Source organism: Haematobia irritans, chromosome 1 (genome assembly GCF_050003625.1).
Source record: "Haematobia irritans isolate KBUSLIRL chromosome 1, ASM5000362v1, whole genome shotgun sequence".
Taxonomy (NCBI): domain Eukaryota; kingdom Metazoa; phylum Arthropoda; class Insecta; order Diptera; family Muscidae; genus Haematobia; species Haematobia irritans.
Genome location: NC_134397.1, coordinates 21545384 through 21567528, shown reverse-complemented (window position 1 = coordinate 21567528; position 22145 = coordinate 21545384). Strand labels below are relative to the sequence as shown.

At 29.1% G+C, this 22145-nt stretch overlaps 1 long non-coding RNA gene across 1 annotated transcript; it reads left to right on the top strand.

The window, feature by feature from the left end:
* The first annotated feature begins 11136 nt into the window (after window positions 1-11136).
* LOC142240156 (uncharacterized) lies at window positions 11137-11617 on the top strand. Its single transcript, XR_012723180.1, has 3 exons — window positions 11137-11248; window positions 11334-11432; window positions 11515-11617. It is a non-coding gene; the product is annotated as an uncharacterized LOC142240156 (long non-coding RNA).
* Window positions 11618-22145: the final 10528 nt, after the last annotated feature.

Sequence of the window (22145 nt, the reverse complement as noted above, 5' to 3'; positions counted from 1 at the left end):
AAAATGGAAGAAAAAACTTGTTCAGTAGCAAGCATTAATTTTCCAAAGATGGAAGGTTTTTAGTTTTTCTTCCCTTCAGTTAGTTAGGGTCTGCACTTCAATCAATGAACTCTTCCAGACAAACTGTGAGAACTTCGGGTCTGCAGTCCAACCACTTAGATTTTCGGATCTGCAACATCTTTTGTCTGCATCTGATATCTTAGGCCTGCAGTAAGATTTTCGAATCTGTAGTCCAACCACATAGATTTTCAGATCTGCAACATCGTTATTCTGAATCTGACATCTTCAGTCTGCAGTACGATTTTCGCATCTGTTGTTCAACCAATGAGGTCTTTGGGTCTGCCGTTCAATAAGTGCGATTTTCGGATCAATCGATTTCAATCAATGAGATAGGTATAGCTGATTAATTATTGAGCAAGGGTCTGCGATAAAGCCAACTCGAATTTAGAGTTGAATCACTGAGATCTTCGGAACTGCAGTTCAATGTCTGAAATACTCGGCTCTGTGGAATAACCACTGAAGTATTTGAATTTACAGATCAATCGCAGAGGTCTTGTGGTTAATACTTGTACCTAAAATCATCGGTTCTACTTTTCAACCGCTGACATTTTTGTATTACTGTTCATCCACTGAAGACTTCAGGTTTGTAGTTCAATCATTGAGAGCTTTGTTTCTGCAGCTCAATCACCCAGATCCTTCCACATTCAATCATTGAGAACTTCTTTGATATTCAGTCACAGAAATCTTCGGTTCTGCAGTTCAACCATTGAGCTCTTCTGGTTTCCAATGCAACCACCATTTATTCTGATCTACAATTCCACAACTGAGGTATTTAAATTTCTCAGAAATCCTGGGGTCTGATTGACATGTTCAGTTCAACATAGTGGTTGAACTCAATTTTGTTCAAGTTCAACCACTGAAATTTTCATTTCTGCAGCTCATTCACTCAGATCTCCTGATCTTTAACCATTGTGACCTTCGCAGATATTAAATCGCAAAGATCTTTGGATGTACAGATCAAACAGGGGGATTTTCGGTTCAAGAACATGGTTAGGTTGTAGAGGATGACATCAATTTTGTGTTGAATTGATGTCCACTTAGACCCATATAGGTCCATTGTGATTCCTCGATGTGATCTTTACATCTTCTTCCTTCCGATGCGGTCCCCTTTGGAATAATCCCAGAACATCCACCTGTCCGTTTTCTTTAAAAGAAATCTTGGAAAAATCATCCAGAGTACCTGATAAAGGTAAATATGTTCCTTAAGCTGCACTCCCGCAGATCAGTGAGAGCTTGGAAGTAAAAGGAGCCCACTATCTTGTTTCTTCTAAAGGATAATGCTGGACACTGACACAGGAAGTGGAACGAATCTTCCGTAATTTCCGAGTCCAGGCACCAGATACCATCATCTTTAAGGCCTATTCCTAACATGTGTGTTATGTCCTGTTGTGATGCCAATTAATGGCCGCAATTCCTCTCTGTTAATCGGCATTAATATTTCGAAGTTCCTTCCGTTCTTTTAGTCCCGTGCAACTTGGTTTGCTCGAAACCATCCGAAGAGACCAAGCGTCTTGGCCATAGTTCATCATATTTGAACTCTATTCTGCAATGATAAGAAGATAGTGGAGGAAAAACGTCCGCTAGGACAACATAGTGCTTGCGATTTTTGGATCTTCTGATCAATCTCTTAGATCATAATCATGGCTGATTAACTACTGAGCCAGGGTCTGTAATAGAGCCAGTGATTTTTTGAATCTAGAGTACAATCACTGAGATCATAGGAACTACCATTCAATCTCTGAGATACTCGCCCGTTCAGGACAACCCCTGAGATATTTGAATATACAGATCTAGGGCAGAGGTCTTGGGGTCTGTATTTTAATAATTGTATCTGCAGTCAAAATACTATGATCTTCCAGTTTGTAGTTCTTCTGGTCTTCAACAATTCATTCACTGAGGTCTTCAGGTTTGTCATTCAGCGACTCATATCTTCGGGTCTATAATTCAACAACTGAGTTTCTTGCATTTTTTTAATTCAATGACAATGATTTTCCGGTCACTGAGTGCAATTCAATATCTGAGATATTGGAGTCTGCATTTTTACCACTAAGAATGTCTGAAATTTGCTGGACTGCAGAAGAATCACTTTCGAATTTTGATCTAGAGATCTCCGAGTCCGATTTTCAAACACTGTACTAAGATCCTCGTTTAAAACACTGATATCTCCGGCTCTGCAGTTCAATCAATTCAGTTTTCTTATCTCCAACCATTGCGATCTTCGGTTCTACAGTCGAACCATTGAAATATTCGTACCTGAATAGATTTTCAGGTGTACAGTGCACACAAGGAGTTTCTATGAGTTCGATTTCGGGTTTTTACTGAAATTATCGTATCTGCTGTTCAATCGCTCAGATCTTCTTATCGTTGAGATTTTGGGTTCTACAGTTCAACCACTGAGATCTTCATCTTTGTAGATGAATCACTGAGACCTTCGTGAATGCATTTAGTGCAGTTCAACCATCACGAAGATTGAGATCTTAGGGGAAGGAATTAAACCAGTGAGATATGTTTGTCTGTTGTTCGATCTCTGTGCAGAGATCTCAACCTTTGTGATCTTAAGGTTTCAAAATCGGGCCTACAGTTCAACAACAAAGATTATTGGGTACATTTTTCAATCACAGTGATCTTCCGAGCATTGAGAGCAGTTCATTCTTTGAAATATATGGGTCTACATTTTCACCACTAAGAATTTTGGAATTGTAATCCGAACACTGATATTTTCGGTTTCATATTTCAGATCCCCCACTCAAATATGTCGAATTAACTGAGATCTTCAACTGGTGATATCTACAATCCTATAGTTCAATCATTGAAATATTCTGGATTCCAACTATTTAGATCTTCGGTTTCACAGTTTAATCACCGATTTCTTCGCATCTGATGTTCAATCACAAAAATGTTCGAGTGTGCCCTTCAAACATTGAGTTCTTTCGGTGCGCAGTTCAGCGTCCTCACCATAGAAATGTTTGTACCTTATGTTCGGACATTTTCTTCTTAAGATTTGTAGTTCATTTAATGCGTTCTTCAATTGTGCAGTTCAATTACTCGGATATTTCGATCTGCAGTTCAATCATTCAGACTTTCCAATTTTCAAGCATTGACATCTTGAGTCCGTAATTCAAACTCTAAGATATTTGGATATTTAATTCAGGCGCTATGATCTTCGGGACTGCATTTCAATTAATGAGAAATTCGACCTTGCAGTTCAATCAAATAAGGTCCGCAATTGAAATCTTGAGGTCTGCAGTTCAATCGCTTAAATCCTCCGATTAGCAATGCAATGACTATGTTTTTTTGTTATGCAGTTCATTCACAGGGATCTTCCGCCTTCAGTTCTGTCACTAAGATTTGTGGCTCTGAAATTGAATCGCTTAGATTTCTTCGCTTACAGTTCAATCATTGAGTTCTTCTGTTGATCAATTTAATCAGATCTTCCGATTTACTGTTCAACTATTTGGATCTTTAGATGTTCAGTTAGGATTAATGTGGCAGCTCGATTTATTTTCAGGTTCGTTTAGACTATTCAGTCCATGAGATGTTCAGTTCAGAACCTGCTGGTCATTCATAGAGATGACTGTCATACTGGAAACTTCTATCAAATCTGGAACTAATATCATATCCAAAATTATAACCATAACTGAAACAATTTCATACGTGAAAGTTCTCCAACGAAACCGTGTATTACCGAACCTGAAACTGCACATCTGATACTATAAACGATTACCAATGACCACAAGTGTCGAAGCTGAAGTTCTAGCTTTCAGTTACTTATCATCCATTTATTAAAAAACTTCTTATTATTACCGATCATCTGTGAAATGATGGATTCTCCAATCATGATTATTCGTCCTCTCTCCAATCATGCTTATTCGTCCTCTCTCCCCGTTTTTTTATTATAAGAAGAATTATATTATTATGTATCTTGAATCGTTATGAAATTCGGAACAGATCCTAGTTATTTTCCACAATGTACATTCCATCATCTGTGTTCTTCTTAACTATGTCTCCTGTTGCTGTGTATGAGTATGGGCAAAATTTCAATGTCCCTATAAGGATTCATGTTTATATGCATTGCTAGGGGTATGTGATATAGTCTGTGCCGTATGTTTGTGTAGAGGGGGAGGGGGCTTTGCATAATGTTGTCGGAGCATAATATAAAATATTAATTTTTCACATAGGTATGCCAAAACTAAGCCAACACAGCCACATACATGTATACGAAACGCACACACCGAGTTATTCACACAAATATGTGTACATGCATGTGCATAAATACACAAGCATATATATGTATATGGATATGAAGTTCTAGTTTCACCAAAATCACCATCACCACCACATTCAACCACAGCTGTTGACATGCAACTTGAAATGCAAATACAGAATGCAGCAATCACATACTCACAACAAATTGTCATCCTACATCCTACTGGTTGCTTGAAATGGGTTAATCGAAGTGAACTTCAAGATGTGGTATGTATATCAACGTGAGAGTGTTTAGTGAAGATTAATACTCAATATGGTATTTTCATTAGAAGTAAGCATATAAAACCCGATATGACTCATCTCGCTCAGCCAGATCTATACATAAGGCCATGGAAATTTGTAATAGCCATCGATGAAACCTGTATGGCTAGGCTCGTGTAGATTGGTATCTTGCATTTGCTTTCCACCACCTGGTATGTTATTTTCATTGAAAAATTTTATTTCTATAGAAAATTTTTTGAGAATTTTATTTCTATAGAAAATTTTCTCAAAATTTGATTTATATAGAAAATTTTTGTCAAAATTTTATTTGTATAAAAAATTTTCTCAAAATTTTATATCTACAGAAAATTTTGTCAAAATGTTATATCTATAGAAAATTTCATCAAAATGTTATATCTATAGAAAATTTTGTCCAAATTTTATTTCTATAGAAAACGTTGTCAAAATTTTATTGTTTTAGAAAATTTTGTCAAAATTTTATTTCTATAGAAAATTTTGTCAAAATTTTATTTCTATAGAAAATTTTCTCAAAATTGTATTTCTATAGAAAATTTTCTCAAAATTTTATTTCTATAGAAAATTTTTTCAAAATTTTATATCTACAGAAAATTTCATCAAAATGTTATAGCTATAGAAAATTTTGTCAAAATTTTATTTCTTTAGAAAATTTTGTCAAAATTTTATTTCTAAAGAAAAATTTACTATAGAAAATTTTCTTAAAATTTTATTTCTATCGAAAATTTTCTCAAAAGTTTATTTCTATAGAAAAATTTGTCAACATTTTATTTCTTTAGAAAATTTTGTCTAAATTTTATTTCTTTAGACAATTTTGTCAAAATTTTATTTCTATAGAAAATTTTGTGGAAATTTTATTTCGTTTTGTTTTGTTATTGTTGGTTTATTCTTAACCCTTCTGTGCGTGATGAGGTCCCGCTGGACCTTTTTGATTTTTATTCATACAGAACTTTATCTTTTATATGAATTTCAGCTTGATGGTTTATGACTTCTTGTACTGAAGTGTTTTAAGTTGAAAACTTTAAATTTTTATGTGATTGAATCATTAAATCGGTTTTGTAGGTATTTGAAAAAGTTTAGTGCGATTCTGCGTGATGAGGTCCAATGGGACCTATTACTAATTACATTAGTGGTTTTAGCACAGTTTAAAGAGCAGTGTAAAGATATTGCGATTTTCGTATTTGGAACAATTAATAACACTAACATCCATTCAGAAAATAACGTTATTTGGAAGAATTTGTCATTTTTGAAGTTTCTATTGGTTTCGTTGCTTGGTAGTATATAATTTTATATCTTCCGTTGATATATCCAATATAGTGAGAGTAAAAGTGCAAAAAAAAGTAATTTGAACTTCATGGAAATCGTGGTCGAAATAAGTTTTTATATTTCTATACATTTTCTAGACCTATCGGCTCCTGGAATTTGGCAAGATGTGTCTCAATTTGGACCAAGTTTGAAACAACCACTGTGCACATAATACTGCGAGTAAAACGAACGCCACTAAAAAAATCGTATTGTTTTTCCTTCAAAAATCCAGTTTGCTAAGAACATTCAACTACAAAAACAATATATTGTTGCTTGGTACGTATAAGGATACTTATAGGTACCACGCCTGCGTCAAACATCAGGGCCACTAGTATACTAATCAAAAATTTTAACATGATCTGTATCCTATTAAAAATTAAATAAAACTCTATATTTACAACCAAATGTTTATATATGTAATTTGTGCATTATAGAAGAGTCCACCTACAGTAAATGATCGAAAAACATCGTAGGGATAACCTCTCTACCATCCTTTTTTATTGTAGGTCCCACGGGACTTCATCACGCTGGTATCACATCCAGTGTTATCACATACACAAGGGTTAAATCATTTTGTTGTTTTTGATTTCAGCTTAAAACTATGCATTGACTAAACTGCAAGTGTAACTTAACCCTCTAATGCCCAAGCCCGCCTTTAGGCGGTCTTCATTTAATAAGGAAGCTTTTAGTAAAACACACTTTAAGACAACAATAATGGGCAAAATAAAAAGAAACCTTAGTTAAAACTGTTCAAGAGGCTTTGCAGCATATACTGAATGTTATCGTATAATTTTTTTTGTATAGGTTTCTTGCTTTCGTGTCGTTAACATTGAAAATTTAATCAGCTGGCAAAAAATTTGGGGCATTAGAGGGTTAACCAACAGAGGAAAATAATGTTTGTCAAATTTATTTGGGCAAAGCCTTACAGACCGCATGATGGCTAGATGGACGCACGTTTCGGAATTACCACATTCTTCATCAGCATCCTCTACTTGCAGCAAAACTATCAACAAATTATCAGAATAAATTCAGGCAGTTCAATAAACCCAAAGTGCACCGCACTTGAACCTTCCGAAAAAAGGTTTATGAAACGTGCGTCCATCCAACCATCTTGCAGTCTATAGGGCTTTGCCAAAATAAATTTGACAAACATTCTTTTCCTCTATTGGTTAAGCTACACTTGTAGTTTAGCCAATGCATGGTTTTAAGCTGAAATCAAAAACAACAAATTTTATATCTAAAGAAAATTTTCTCAAAAATTTATTTCTATAGAAAAATTATTCAACATTTTATTTCTTTAGAAAATTTTGTCAAAATTTTATTTCTATAGAAAATTTTGTCGAAATTTTATTACTTTAGAAAAATTTGTCAAAATTTTATTTCTTTAGAAAATTTTGTCAAAATTTTATTTCTATAGAAAATGTTCTCAAAATTTTATCTACATAGAAAATTTTGTCAAAATTTTATTTCTATAGAAATTTTTGTCAAGATTTTATTTTTTAGAAAATTTTGTCAACATTTTATTTTTTAGAAAATTTTAACAACATTTTATTTTTTAGAAGATGTTGTCAATAAGGTTTATGAAACGTGCGTCCATCCAACCATCTTGCAGTCTATAGGGCTTTGCCAAAATAAATTTGACAAACATTCTTTTCCTCTATTGGTTAAGCTACACTTGTAGTTTAGCCAATGCATGGTTTTAAACTGAAATCAAAAACAACAAATTTTATATCTAAAGAAAATTTTCTCAAAAATTTATTTCACAGAAAAAAAAGTGTCTTGTAAGTTTATGGACCATTTTGACTTCCACATAGTTCAACAAATTTACTGTAATATAGTTCATTTTTCGTAACCACAACGAAAATTAACTTAGCTAAAGCAAAACTTATAAAAATTCAGTAAATGTTTTTTAGTTCACTAACTACGAAATGGGAAGGATTTTTCCTTAAATAAATTTCTAATACAGTAGTTAATGCATCGTTGATTCTATTATAAAAATACATAGGCAATATAAAAATCTTACTACGAAATGTGGACAATTTACTAAGACAAAATTTTGTATGGAAAAAATTTTTTTTAGTAAAATTTAACTTAACGACATTACCGATTCGTACGTTGGTTACCTACAGATTATTTCCCTTTTTATTATATGTTGGAGTGTTTTTAATCACATTGAAAATTTTAGTTAAAATAGAATAAAAATTATTTAATATAATCCTTGACAGGTGTATATAATTTTTATAGATTCCTCATAGATTTGGTATATATTTTACCTTAACTTATAGATAGAATTCCTACTAATCAATAAACGTGCTACTGGAAAATGTGAGTGCATCATGCGAGGGAGTTTTTAGAGACATTTTGTGTATATCTCGTATGATTGTTTGTATTTGTTATTGCGTCATTTATGCTGTTGTTGGTTGTTTTGATTCTAGAGACAATGGAATGTTCCTTGTGTGTTGTTGGTATCTTTTGTGGTGAGAGTTGTTTTTTTGCAATAGCAAGATCAGAAAGGGATCGTGTGTGTGTGTGGAGTTGTTTTTCTTTACGGCAGGTATGTATCCCTTATGACTATTTGTGTCTTTGAGTTTTATTGTTGCATTCAGTTATGTTGATGCATTTATGAAGTGCGCACGTGGATTTAATTTTGCAAAATTGTACGTGCGGTATTGGTGTTATTAATGAAAATACATTTATTTCGAAACATTTTAGAAACTGAGAAGTGAATGATGTGATGTTAGAGGAATCAAAAACGCTTTTTATTGATAAAAAACAAATAACAGATTAAGGAACTGTATATTTCTGTTAATATGTTAGTTTAAAATTAGTGCGGATTTTAAATTGATTTACATAAAAAATATACAACATGAGTGGTAATAGGATGATTTATATTTATTCTATATCTGGATCACAGGTTGAGAAGCAACCATTTTTTTGAATCTATATTTTTTATGTTACAGCAATTCCTACAGGTGAGTACTAAGTTCGAGTTTAGCCGCTAAAATTAAAAATAAATCACTAAGCAAAGTATAAAATTATACGTCTTCGATACAAATTTAAATATAACTTGATGAAGAATAGCCCAAATCAAGTTTTTTATAAAGATTATTTTTATACCCTCCATCATAGGATGGGGGTATATTAACTTTGTCATTCCGTTTGTAACACATCGAAATATTGCTCTAAGACCCCATAAAGTATATATATTCTGGGTCGTGGTGAAATTCTGAGACGATCTAAGCATGTCCGTCCGTCCGTCCGTCTGTTGAAATCACGCTAACTTCCGAACGAAACAAGCTATCGACTTGAAACTTGACACAAGTAGTTGTTATCGATGTAGGTCGGATGGTATTGAAAATGGGCCATATCGGTCCACTTTTACGTATAGCCCCCATATAAAGGGACCCTCAGATTTGGCTTGTGGAGCCTCTAACGAAAGCATATTTCATCCGATCCGCCTGACATTTGGTATATGGTGTTGGTATATGGTCTCTAACTACCATGCAAAAGTTGGTCTACATCGGTCCGTAATTATATATAGCCCCCATATAAACCGATCCCCAGATTTGGCTTGCGAAGCCTAAAAGTAAAGTAAATTTCATCCGATCCGGTTGAAATTTGGTACATGGTGTTGGTATATGGTCTCTAACAACCATGCAAAAATTGGTCCACATCGGTCCATAATTATATATAGCCCCTCTATAAACCGATCCCCAGATTTGGCTTGCGAAGCCTAAAAGAGAAGCAAATTTCATCAGATCCGGCTGAAATTTGGTACATGGTGTTGGTATAAGGTCTCCAACAACCGTGCAAAAATTGGTCCATATCGGTCCTTAATTACATATAGCCCCCACATCAGGCTGAAATTTGGTACATGGTGTTGGTATATGGTCTCTAACAATCATGCAAAAATTGGTCCACATCGGTCTATAATTATATATAGCCCGCATATAAACCGATCCCCAGATTTGGCTTGCGGAGCCTCAAAGAGAAGCAAATTTCATCCGATCAGGCTGAAATTTGATACATGGTGTTGGTATATGGTCTCTAACAACCATGCAAAAATTGGTCCACATCGGTCCATAATTATATATAGCCCCCTTATAAACCGATCCCCAGATTTGGCTTGCTAAGTCTCCAAGAGAAGCAAATTTCATCCAATCCGGTTGTAATTTGGAACATGGTGTTAGTATATGATCTTTAACAACCGTGCCACAATTGGTCCATATCGGTCCATAATTATATATAGCCCCCATATAAAACGTTCTCCAGGTTTGACCTCCGGAGCATCTTGGAGGAGCAAAATTCATTCGATCCGGTTCAAATTAGGAACGTGGTGTAAGTATATGGTCACTAACAACCATACCAAAATAGGTCCAATCACACACAAAATGGTCCATATCGGTTCATAATCATGGTTGCCACTAGAGCCAAAAATAATCTACCAAAATTTTATTTCTATAGAAAATTTTGTCAAAATTTTATTTCTATAGAAAATTTTGTCAAAATTTTATTTCTAGAGAAAATTTTGTTAAAATTTTATTCGGTTCATAATAAAATTTTCATCATTGTCAAAATTTTATTTCTGTAGAAAATTTTGTCAAAATTTTATTTCTACAGAAAATTTTTTTCAAATTTTATTCGGTTCATAATCATGGTTGCTACTCAAGCCAAAAATAATCTACCAAGATTTTATTTCTATAGAAAATTTTGTCAAAAGTTTATTTCTATAGAAATTTTTGTCAAAATTTTATTTTTGTAGAAATTTTGTGAAAATTTTCTTTCTATAGAAAATTTTGGGAAAATTTTTATTTCTATAGAAAATTTTGTGAAAATTTTATTTCTATAGACAATTTTATTAAAATTTTATTTCTGTAGAAAATTTTGTCAAAATTTTATGTCTACTTTGTCAAACTGAATTATATACGTATTGGATCGATCTTTTTTGATTTAATATATACCACGTATGGACTTACATACAATTTAGAAGATGGTGTTAGGAGGTTTTAAGATACCTTGCCATCGGCAAGCGTTACCGCAACTTAAGTAATTCGATTGTGGATGACAGTGTTTAGAAGAAGTTTCTACGCAATCCATGATTGAGGGTACATAAGTTTCGGCCTGGCAGAACTTACGGCCGTATATACTTGTTTATAATGGATTATTAAAGAAAACTTATCATGGAAATTGCAATTGTAGCCGCTAAACTCGAACTTAATATCCACCTTAAATACTAAATGCTATACTGACAAGTGAAAATTATGTCTAATTTTATAATATTTTTTATTTCAAATATATTCTGAGAATAATTTCAATAACGTCCCATTTGTCCATGGATATGATTCCAATAATGTACCTACTGGATGGATTTTTCAATGTGGTAAGTTTTTCTATAAACGGTATTTTGTCCGTTTTTAATAAAACCAAAATTTCAATTTATTAAAAATTATTTTTTTCATTTGCAGGTAGACAGGTCTCGTAATGGTAATTTTTTGAATATTCTTACTGTTTAATACTAATTAAGCTGATATCCTTATTGACTCTAGGAAATACTCTTGAAAACCGTAAGTTAGAGATCAATATGAACGATAGAATTACTTAATTAATAATAGTTTTCTTATATTTTGTATAACTTTGCAGTTTCAGATGCTTATAAGCCAAATCCGCCCAACAAAAGTTAGCCAAAATCGATGAAATTGGACAATTCAATTGAATATAGCAACTTATGCCACATATATCTTTCATATGAATAGAAAACATGGAAATTTAAATTAATTAGTTTAGTCCTAATAACATAGAATATTACTCTTTTGAAGAAGCAATTACTAACTACCGACAAGTAAATGCGTCCAACGTACTAATAAAAATATTTCCTTTATTGTATATCATAAGCCATAGTTTTGTGTAATATAATAATAATTCTTTGAAATAAAATACTGGTGGTTATAGAAAATTGACTTGTTTTGTACGAAAAATTTCTTAGTTGTATACAGGCTTTTTGTACTTTTGATTCCTCAATTTCTCTACTTTTTTGAAAATTATACCGACAAACAGTTTATTTCAAACCAATTTCTTAATACAGGTTTCCCAAAAAATTGTTAATTTTTCCGGATAGCAGGAATATTTTGAATGAGTTTAACTATATTCTTCCCACAGCATAGTAATAATGAACTAAAATACGATGTAATACATGAACTAATTTATAAGAAAATCATGAACTTATCTAGATGAAAAAAATCTTTGGCGCCAAATCATGGTCATTCTTACTATGGGTTAGTTCATTTTTCATAAAAAATAGTAAACTTTTTTTTCGGTGTTCTATAGAAAAATTTGTCAACATTTTATTTCTTTAGAAAATTTTGTCAAACTTTTATTTCTATAGAAAATTTTGCCGAATTTTATTTCTTTAGAAAATTTTGTCAAATTTTAGTTCTATACAATATTGTATTTATTTATTTATTTATTAAACTTGTAGTAAATATAAGAATAATAGAGAAAAATCTAGCATTAGCTACTTAGGCTATCAGCTATACAAAATTTTAACAACATTTTATTTTTTAGAAATTTTTTTTCAAAATTTTATTTGGAAATAAAAATAAAAGAAAAACATCATATCTATGTTTTTTAATCGACCTATAGCCGAAACTATGAAAAATAGTTCTTAAATATAGAAATTTTTGTCAAAATTTTTTTGATATAGAAAATCTTGTGAAAACTTTATTTCGATAGAAAATTTTGTCAAAATTTTATTTCTTTTGGAAATTTGTAAAGATTTTATTTCTATAGAAAATTTTATTTCCATAGAAAATTTTGTCAAAATTGTATTGCTATTGAAAAATTTGTCAAAATTTTATTTCTATAGAAAATTTTGTCAATATTTTTTTTTATATAGAAATTTTTCAAAATTTTGTTTTTATAGGAAATTTTGCCAAAATTTCCTTTCTATAGAACATTTGGTCAACATTCTATTTCTATAGTAAATTTTGTCAAAATGTTATTCCCATAAAAATTTTGTCAAATATTTATTTCTACTTGCCAAAATTGTATTTCTATAAAAAATTGTGTCATCATTCTATTTCTGTGGAAAATTTTGCCAATATTCTATTTCTAGAGAAAATTTTGTCAAAATTTTATTTTTATAGAAAATGTTATCAAAATTTTATTTTTATAAAATATTTTATAAAAATTTTATTTTTAAAGAAGTTTTTGTTAAAATATTTTATTTATAGACTCTTTTTCAAAACTTTATTTCAATAAATTTTTTTTGTTCAAAATTTTATTTCACTAGAAAATTTGTTTCAAAATTTCATTTCTATAAAAAAATTTTCCAAAATTTTATTTCTAATAAAAATTTTTCAAAACTTTATTTCTATAGAAAATTTTGTCAAAATTTTATTTATATAGAAATTTGTCAACATTTTATTTCTATAGGATTATTTGCCAAAATTTTATTTCTATAGAACATTTTGGCAACATTTTATTTCTATAGTAAATATTGTCAAAATGTTATTCCCATAAAAAATTTTTCAAATATTCATTTCTATAGAAGACTAGCGTAACCCGGCTCGTTTTGCTGCGCCTTCCGAAGCGTATTTGTAGGAACATTGTGCGTTAACTTAGTCAACCATATCCTTCGTGCTGAAAACAAATTCGAAAAGATTTGAATTCTTTCAAACAAATCGGACTACTTGCTTTTTCAAATACGGCTGATATGCATATGTCAGAACACCAAAACTTTTTTTCCGTGCACCCTACGACCCCCCGAAATACAATTTATTGTGCTGTGTCGTCATTTGAAGTCCAATCGAAAAGAAACGCATATCGTTATTCGTGGTTGATCAGGGGCTATATTTCGTGCATTGGTCATTTTTGACTCCGACGTCAAATTTGATTTTTAATTTTTTTATTTCGCTTCGTATACCACTATGATGCCCATTTATGATAACCATTATAAAGATCTTAACAAAATATGAAACTTTTGCTTTTGAAGTATATACTTATATTCATAAACAAAAAAGTTACAGAGATTTTAAAAAGTCAATAGGTCACCCTACACACCACCAAATAGTTTTTGCTGTCATGATCGTTATGCTGCTTACACATTGGCTGCATTTCTGCCTTTCAACATCTGACTACGACGTAATTTCAAATGACGACACAGCTCAATAAATTGTATTTCGGGAGGTCGTAGGGTGCACGGAAAAAAAAGTTTTGGTGTTCTGAAATTGTCTTCGAATATGCTACAAAACTTGGGGGTGACCGCATCAACTTTTTTCCTTTAGGCCGTGACCCTATCTATTGGACAATCTTCTATATGTCTTGTGAATTTTAAGTGTGGTTTGTCAAGGAAAGGTATCTTTCTCCTCAACATATCTGAAAATTAAGTACTATATTATAATAACATACAAAGAATTACTGTTTCCCATCCAATAAATCGGAAAAAGCAAAAGTAGTAAACATTTTTACTACATTAACATTTGCTAAAATGTTGGAAAATGATGCACCCTCTACGTTGGCTGTCAATTTCATGTAAATTTAAGTTCTTTACTAAAAAGAAGTCTGGCAGAAGCCTGTGCAAAAATCATAAAATTATGTACCGAGTTCCCATTTGGCAATGGTCCCTATAAATTCTATCGAAGTAAATCGACAAAGTTTTTTTCACTTTTCCTCTTCCCCAACCAGATATCAGAAAATCGTGTACTATTTTGAAAATCATGTATTAATTTAATCACATCCTCCCACGTTCCCTGTAAATTTCAAGTAGATCGGAGATGTTTAAATTTTGCTCTATTGTTTTAAAGGGACGTCACTTTCCCCCACAGCCATTGTAAATTTCAAGAAAACTTAAGAATTTTTTTTTGCAGTTTTAGAAGAGGACCTCCTCCCCTACCAAATATCGAAAAGTGATGTAGCGTATCTTTTGTAAACGTCCCAGAAAATGTCAAGCAAATTAAAAGCCTGAAGGGACGAACTCTCTTCCGTCCAAATATCACAAAATCAGATATCAACTATTAATATCGTAACCTTTCCCCAGTCCTCTGTAAATTTCAAGTAACTCGGCAAAGTTTAATTGTTTCTCTGTATGTACTTAGGAGAAGCAGATGTCTCCATATGCCCTTTTATTTTTATTAAAAAATCAGGAACCTGATATAAATTTCATAACCTCACCCACTTTTTCCGGAAATTTTCAGTTGGGGGAGTTTAGTTTTGTTTTCACTGTACTTTTAAAAAAAGTAGGGCAAACGGGGTGGTCCCCCTCCCCGACCAAATATCGAAAAATAATGTAGCGGATTTTTGTCTAGATGCCAACCACAACATTCAATGAAAATTTCAAGCAAATCGGACAACTTTGGTCCAATTTTCAAAAAGTACGACAAAGGGGAGGTCCCCCTCCGCGACCAGGCGTCAAAAAATGAGGTACCCTATTTTCACCACATGAACGCCCTCTACGATCTCTGAAAGTTTCAAGTAAATCGGTTCAGCCTCGGAACATACAAACAAACAATCAAACAAACATAGATTGAATTTTATATATATATATATAGATAGATTTTGCCAAAATTTTATTTTATACAAAACTTTGCCACAATTGTATTTCTATAGAAAATTTTGTCATCATTTTAGTTCTGTATAAAATTTTGCCAATATTCTATTTCTAGAGAAATTTTTGTCAACATTTTATTTTTATAGAAAATGTTGTCAAGATTTTATTTTTATAGACTGTTTTTTGTAAAATTGTTAGTTTTATATCAGTTTTTGTTAAAATATTATACTTATAGAAATTTTTTTCAAAATTTTATTTCAATAGAATTGTTTTTTTTTTTTTTCAAAATTTTATTTCACTAGAAAACTTGTTTCAAAATTTATTTCTATAAAAAAATTTTTCCATTATTTTATTTCTAAAGAAAATTTTTGCAAAATCTTATTTCTTTAGAAAATTTTCTCAAAATTTTATTTCTATAGAAAATTTTCTCAAAATTTTCTTTCTATAGAAAAATTTGTCAATATTCCATTTTTATAGAAAATTTTATTTCTGTAGAAAATATTGTCAAAATTTAATTTCTGTAGAAAATATTATCAAAATCTTATTTCTGTAGAAAATTACCCTAAAATGTTATTTTTATAGAAAATTTTGTCAAAATGTTATTGCTATAGAAAATTTTGTCAAAATTCCTTTGCTATAGAAAATTTTGTCAAAATTCCTTTCCTATAAAAAATTTTGTCAACATTTTATTTCTATATGTAGATAATTTGGCAAAATTTAATTTTTTCGGGAATGAAAATTTAAAATTTATTCAAAATTTAAAATTTATTTCTATAAAAAATTTTTCCAAAATTTTATTTCTAAAGAAAATTTTTTTCGAAATCTTATTTCTATAGAAAATTTTCTCAGAATTTTATTTCTATAGAAAATTTTCTCAAAATTTTATTTCTATAGAAAAATTTTTCAAAATTCCATTTTTATAGAAAAATTTATATCTGTAGAAAATTTTGTCAAAATTTTATTTCTGTAGAAAATTTCGCTAAAATGTTATTTCTATAGAAAATTTTGTCAAAATTTTATTGCTATAGAAAATTTTGTGAAAACTTTATTGCTATAGAAAATTTTGTCAAAACTTTATTGCTATAGAAAATTTTGTCAACTTTTTATTTCTATATGTAGATAATTTGGCAAAATTTACTTTTTCGGGAATGAAATAGTTATGCACCAATTTCATAACCCTAATAACTTCATGACGCATTAACTCAAACCTAGTAAATATCATTTGCTATTATGTATGCATGATGCATAAACGTTCGTAGCCTTTCTAACAATACAAATATTACATTGCTCAAATGAAATAGATGAAGAACTTTTAATTACGCCATAGCTAAAGTGAATTCACCAAGGCGATGCGAACACAAAAAATCTCAGCAATGTAACGCAAGCAAGAGGCACTCCAAGCAAAAAGAAAAACATCCACAAATGCACTGATCCTAAAATTCAAAGAAAGTGTCTAGAGGTGATGGCACAACAGAAGTGTCGTAATATAGTGTGTTGGAAAATTCTTTGTGGGCCGGTGGGGGTGGTGAGGAAAACAGAAATACATTTTAATTTCAACCAAAAAATCTAACCAACCAACCAACCAATGGTAATAAGGATGACAACACCAAGAATCTTTTATTGCATGGCATACCATCTGCATTTGCCATTTTGGTGAGTGTCTTTGTAATAAAGCTTTCAGCGTAACTACGCTAAAGGAACTACTCATTAGTTTGGTTTTCTATAGCCAGAGTTGGGAAAGGGGATTAGAGATATCATTGGAGGCCTTAATATATCGGTGAGTGCATAACACTAGAGAGTAATTAAATAAGAAAGTCAAATACCTGATGGTGACCATAGGGTCGGACAAGTAAATGCACTCAAAAAAAGTTTACTTGGATCCAAAGATTTTGATCTTCCCTTAAAGATTTTGGTATTGATTCCGAGCCAAAGAAGCGACTTCTTTAAAATAAAGAAATTTTTTTAACGACCTATCTAGCTTTAAATCTAGGAACAATAAAAGTAAAATTGGAATACACATCTCTTTTGTCAAATTTTCATTCTCTTATCGCGTTTTATTAATAAAGGTACTCACATACAAAAAAATGCCACTTTAAAAATTCAAATTATAACGAATGCTTGAAAGTAAAAAATGCTTTCTTAATTCCAAAAAAAAATTTAAACCAAAGACGCTAAATCCTCAAAATAAGTCTTAGCCTATATTTTAAGCGTTTTTATCTTAAATCTAAAGTTTCAATATTTCAGTTAATTTAAGGACAATTTCTTTAAATCAAAAATGTGTTTCTTTACTTTAAGGAAAATTAGCCTTAATTCAAAGACACGCAACTTTAACGGAGGGACACAAATTTACAAAATGTGTTCCCTAAATTTAATGAAAAAAAATTTTTGAAGCAAAGATTATAAACTTTATTTTAACTAAAATTTCATTATTTTAAAGAAATTTGTCTTTAATATTTTGTAAATGTCGCATCCCAAAAATTAGGTTACGCAATCTTTAATATCACATAAATATTTTTTTCAGTGTGACGGTAAATAAAATGTGTTTGAACCACTACCACAAGTCCCTTAGCGTTTAAATTTGAATAAATCTTCTAATTTGGAGAGATAGTTGGTGAAATGGCGGGTGCCGCAAAACCCCATGGTCCTCTATATTGGGTGGACATAGCTGTTGAGTGTGACATTCTGACGACAATAAGAATGTCCTGGGAGAATGGAAGCCCCAGAAAAGATACCACAGGTGTATAACTACTACATCGATACATCCAAGATGGGTGAAAAGACGGGACTGGGCTATATGTGGATAACACAAACACTGAGATCCTATTCAGATTAACGAGCCACAGCTAAGGTTGCCATTCGAGCAAAAAATTATATACCAACATTTGGATAAAATTTTACCACAAAACCTACCAAATAAAAAAAAAAAATGTTATTTTTTAATTGTCTATGGAAAACTTTATTTCCAAAGAATGTTTTAACAACATTTTATTTCTATAGAAAATTTTCTCAAAATTTTATTTCTATAGAAAACTTTGTGGCCATTTTATTACAACTATTTTTTTAATTTTATTTCTATAGAAAATTTTATCAAAATTTTATCCCTATAGAAAATTTTTTCAAAATTTTAATTCTATAGAAAATTTTGTAAAAATTTATTTCTATAGAAAATTTTGTCAAAATTTTATTTCTATAAAAATTTTTGTCAAAATTTTATTTCTATAGAAAATTTTGTCGAAATTTAATTTTTATAGAAGAATGTTCTTAACATTTTATTTTTATAGAAACTTTTCTCAAATTTTGTTGGTACACAAAAATTCAAAATTTTATTTCTATAGAATTTTTTTTTTTAATTATATTTCAATAAAAAATTTTGCAAACTTTTATTTCTATAGCAATAATATTGTCAAAATTTTTATGTCGAAAGAAAATTTTTGCAAAATTTTATTTCTATAGAAAATCAAAATTGTATTTTTGTAAAAAATTTTCACAAAATTTTATTTTTATAGAAGAATTTTCTCAACATTTTATTTCTATAGAATTTTTTCTCAAATTGTGTTAGTACAAAAAATGTTGTCAAAATTTTATATCTATAGAAAATTCTTGCAAAATATTGTTTCTATAGAAATAATGTTGTCATTTTTTTTTAGAAAATTTTCGCAAAGTTTCATTTTTTATAGAAGAATTTTCTCAACATTTTATTTCTATAGAAATTTTTCTCAATTTTTTTAGTACAAAATTTTATTTCTATAGAAATTTTTCTCAATATTTTATTTCTATAAAAAATTTTATTCCTATAGAAAATCAAAATTTTAGTTCTATAGAAAATTTCCTCAAAATTGTATTTCTATAGAAAATTTTGAACAAAGTCTTATTTTCTCAAAAATTTTTTTCTATAGGACATTTTTTCAACATTTTATTTCTGTAGAAGATTTTGTCCAAAATTTAATTTCTATAGAAAATTTGTCAAAATTTTACAGAAGTTCGGTGAAACGATGTTGGCTGATGCTATATGGACTGAAGACCTACTCAAGGAGAGTAGGACGATAATCAGGAGAAAATTTTATTTCCATATAAATTTTTTGCAAATTTGTATTTCTATGGAAAATTTTCTCAAAATTTTATTTGTATAGAAAATTTTCTTGATTTTTTAGAAAATTTTCGCAAAAATTTATTTTTATAGAAAAAATTTCTCAACATTTCATTTCTGTAGAAAATTTTCACAAAATTTTGTTAGTCAAAATTTTATTACTTTTATAGAAAATTTTGTCAAAATTTTATTTCTATAGAAAATTGTGTCAAAATTTTATTTCTATAGAAAATTTAGTCAAAATTTTATTTCTATAGAAAATTTTGTCAAAATGTTATAGAAGTTCAATAACACGATGTTGACCGATGCAACCCATATAAGAAAACGAGTGAAGTATGACAATAATCAGGAGAACCTTGGGAAAAAGGGCTCCTAGAATTGAGGGCACATTTGTGCCGAATAGTAGCACGAGAGAATGGTAGGACATGTTTTGAGGATTATGAGACCTGGGAACTCTACTTTGTCACACTCCCGTATTTACGATATTTCCATATAAATTTTTTGCAAATTTGTATTTCTATGGAAAATTTTCTCAAAATTTTATTTGTATAGAAAATTTTCTTGATTTTTTAGAAAATTTTCGCAAAAATTTATTTTTATAGAAAAAATTTCTCAACATTTCATTTCTGTAGAAAATTTTCACAAAATTTTGTTAGCACAAAAAATGTTGCCAAAATTTTATTTCTATAATTTTTTTTTTTTAATTTTATTTTTATATTGTCAAAATTGTATTTCTATAGAAAAGTTCGTTAAAATTTTAGCAAAATTTTATTTTTAATTCGTCTATTCCCTCAACATTTTTTTCTATAGAAACTTGTCTCAAAAAATTTTGTCAAAAAAAAATTTTTGTCAAAACTTTATTTCTATAGAAAATTTTTGCCAAACTTTATTTCTATAGAAATAATGTTTTCAAAATTTTATTTCTATAGAAAATCAAAATTTTAGTTCGATAGAAAATTTTCTCAAAATTTTACTTCTATAGAAAATTTTGTCAAAATTATATTTCTATAGAAATTTTTCTCAAAATTCTACTTCTATATAAAAATTTTGTAACCATTTTATTAACACAAAAATTATTTTCAAAATTTTATTTTTTTTCTCAAAATTTTTGAAAAACTTTATTTTTATAGAAAATTGTTCTCAATATTTTATTTTGTAGAAATTTTTCACAAAAAACACAAATTATTTTGTCAAAATTTTATTTTTATAGATTTTTTTTAAATTTTATTTATATAGAAAATTTTGTCAAAAATTTTATTTTTGTTGCAAAATTTGTCAAGATTTGATTTTTGTAGAAAATTTTGTTTCTATAGAAAATTGTGTCAAAAAAATTTTCTGGAAATTTGATTTTTCAGAAAATTTTCACAAAATTTTATTTTTACAGAAAAAATTTCTCAACATTTTATTTCTGTAGAAATTTTTACAAAATTTTGTTAGCACAAAAAATGTTGTCAAAATTCTATTTCTATAGAATTTTTTGTTTTAAATTTTATTTTTATAAAGAATTTTGTCAAAATTTTATTTTTGTAGAAAAGTAAAAAAAAAATAATTTCTGTAGAAAATTTTGTTACCATTTTATTTCTACCAAAATGTCTTTTCAAAATTTTATTTCTAAAGAAAATATGCTCAAAATTTTATTTCTCTAATTTTTTTTTTCAAAATTTTAATTCTATAGAAAATTTTGTCAAAATTTATTTCTATAGAAAAATTTGTCAAAATTTTAATTCTATAGAACACTTGTGTTTTATAGAAAAGTTTGTAAAAATTTTCGCAAAATTTTATTTTGCGAATTTTCTCAACATTTTATTTCTATAGAAAATTTTCTCAAATTTTGTTAGTACAAAAAATGTTGTCAAAACTTTATTTCTATAGAAAATTTGTTCAAAATTTTAACATTAACATTATTTCTATAGAAAATTTTTGTAAAACTTTATTTCTATAGAAATAATGTTGTCAAAATTTTATTTCTATAGAAAATCCAAATTTTAGTTCGATAGAAAATTTTCTCAAAATTGTACTTCATAGAAAATTTTGTCAAAATTTTACTTTTGTAGAAAATTTTCTCAAAATTCTATTTCTATATAAAAATTTTGTAACCATTTATTAACACAAAATTTTTTTCAAAATTTTATTTTTTTCCCAACATTTTTGCAAAACTTTATTTCTACAGAAATAATGTTGTCATAATTTTATTTCTACAGAAAATCAAAATTTTAGTTCGATAGAAAATTTTCTCAAAATTGTACTTCTATAGAAAATTTTGTCAAAATTTTATTTTTGTAGAAAATTTTATTTCTATAGAAAATTTTCTCAAAATTGTATTTCTATAAAAAAATTTTGTAATTTTACTAACACAACACTTTTTTCAAAATTTTATTTGTTTTTTCTCAAAATGTTTGCTGAACTTTATTTCTATAGAAATAATGTTGTCAAAACTTTATTTATATAGAAAATCAAAATTTTAGTTCCGTAGAAAATTTTCTCAAAATTGCACTTCTATAGAAAATTTTGTCAAAATTTTATTTTTGTAGAACATTTTCTCAAAATTTTATTTCTATATAAAAATTTTGTAACCATTTATTAACACAAAATTTTTTTCAAAATTTTATTTGTTTTTTCTCAAAATGTTTGCTGAACTTTATTTCT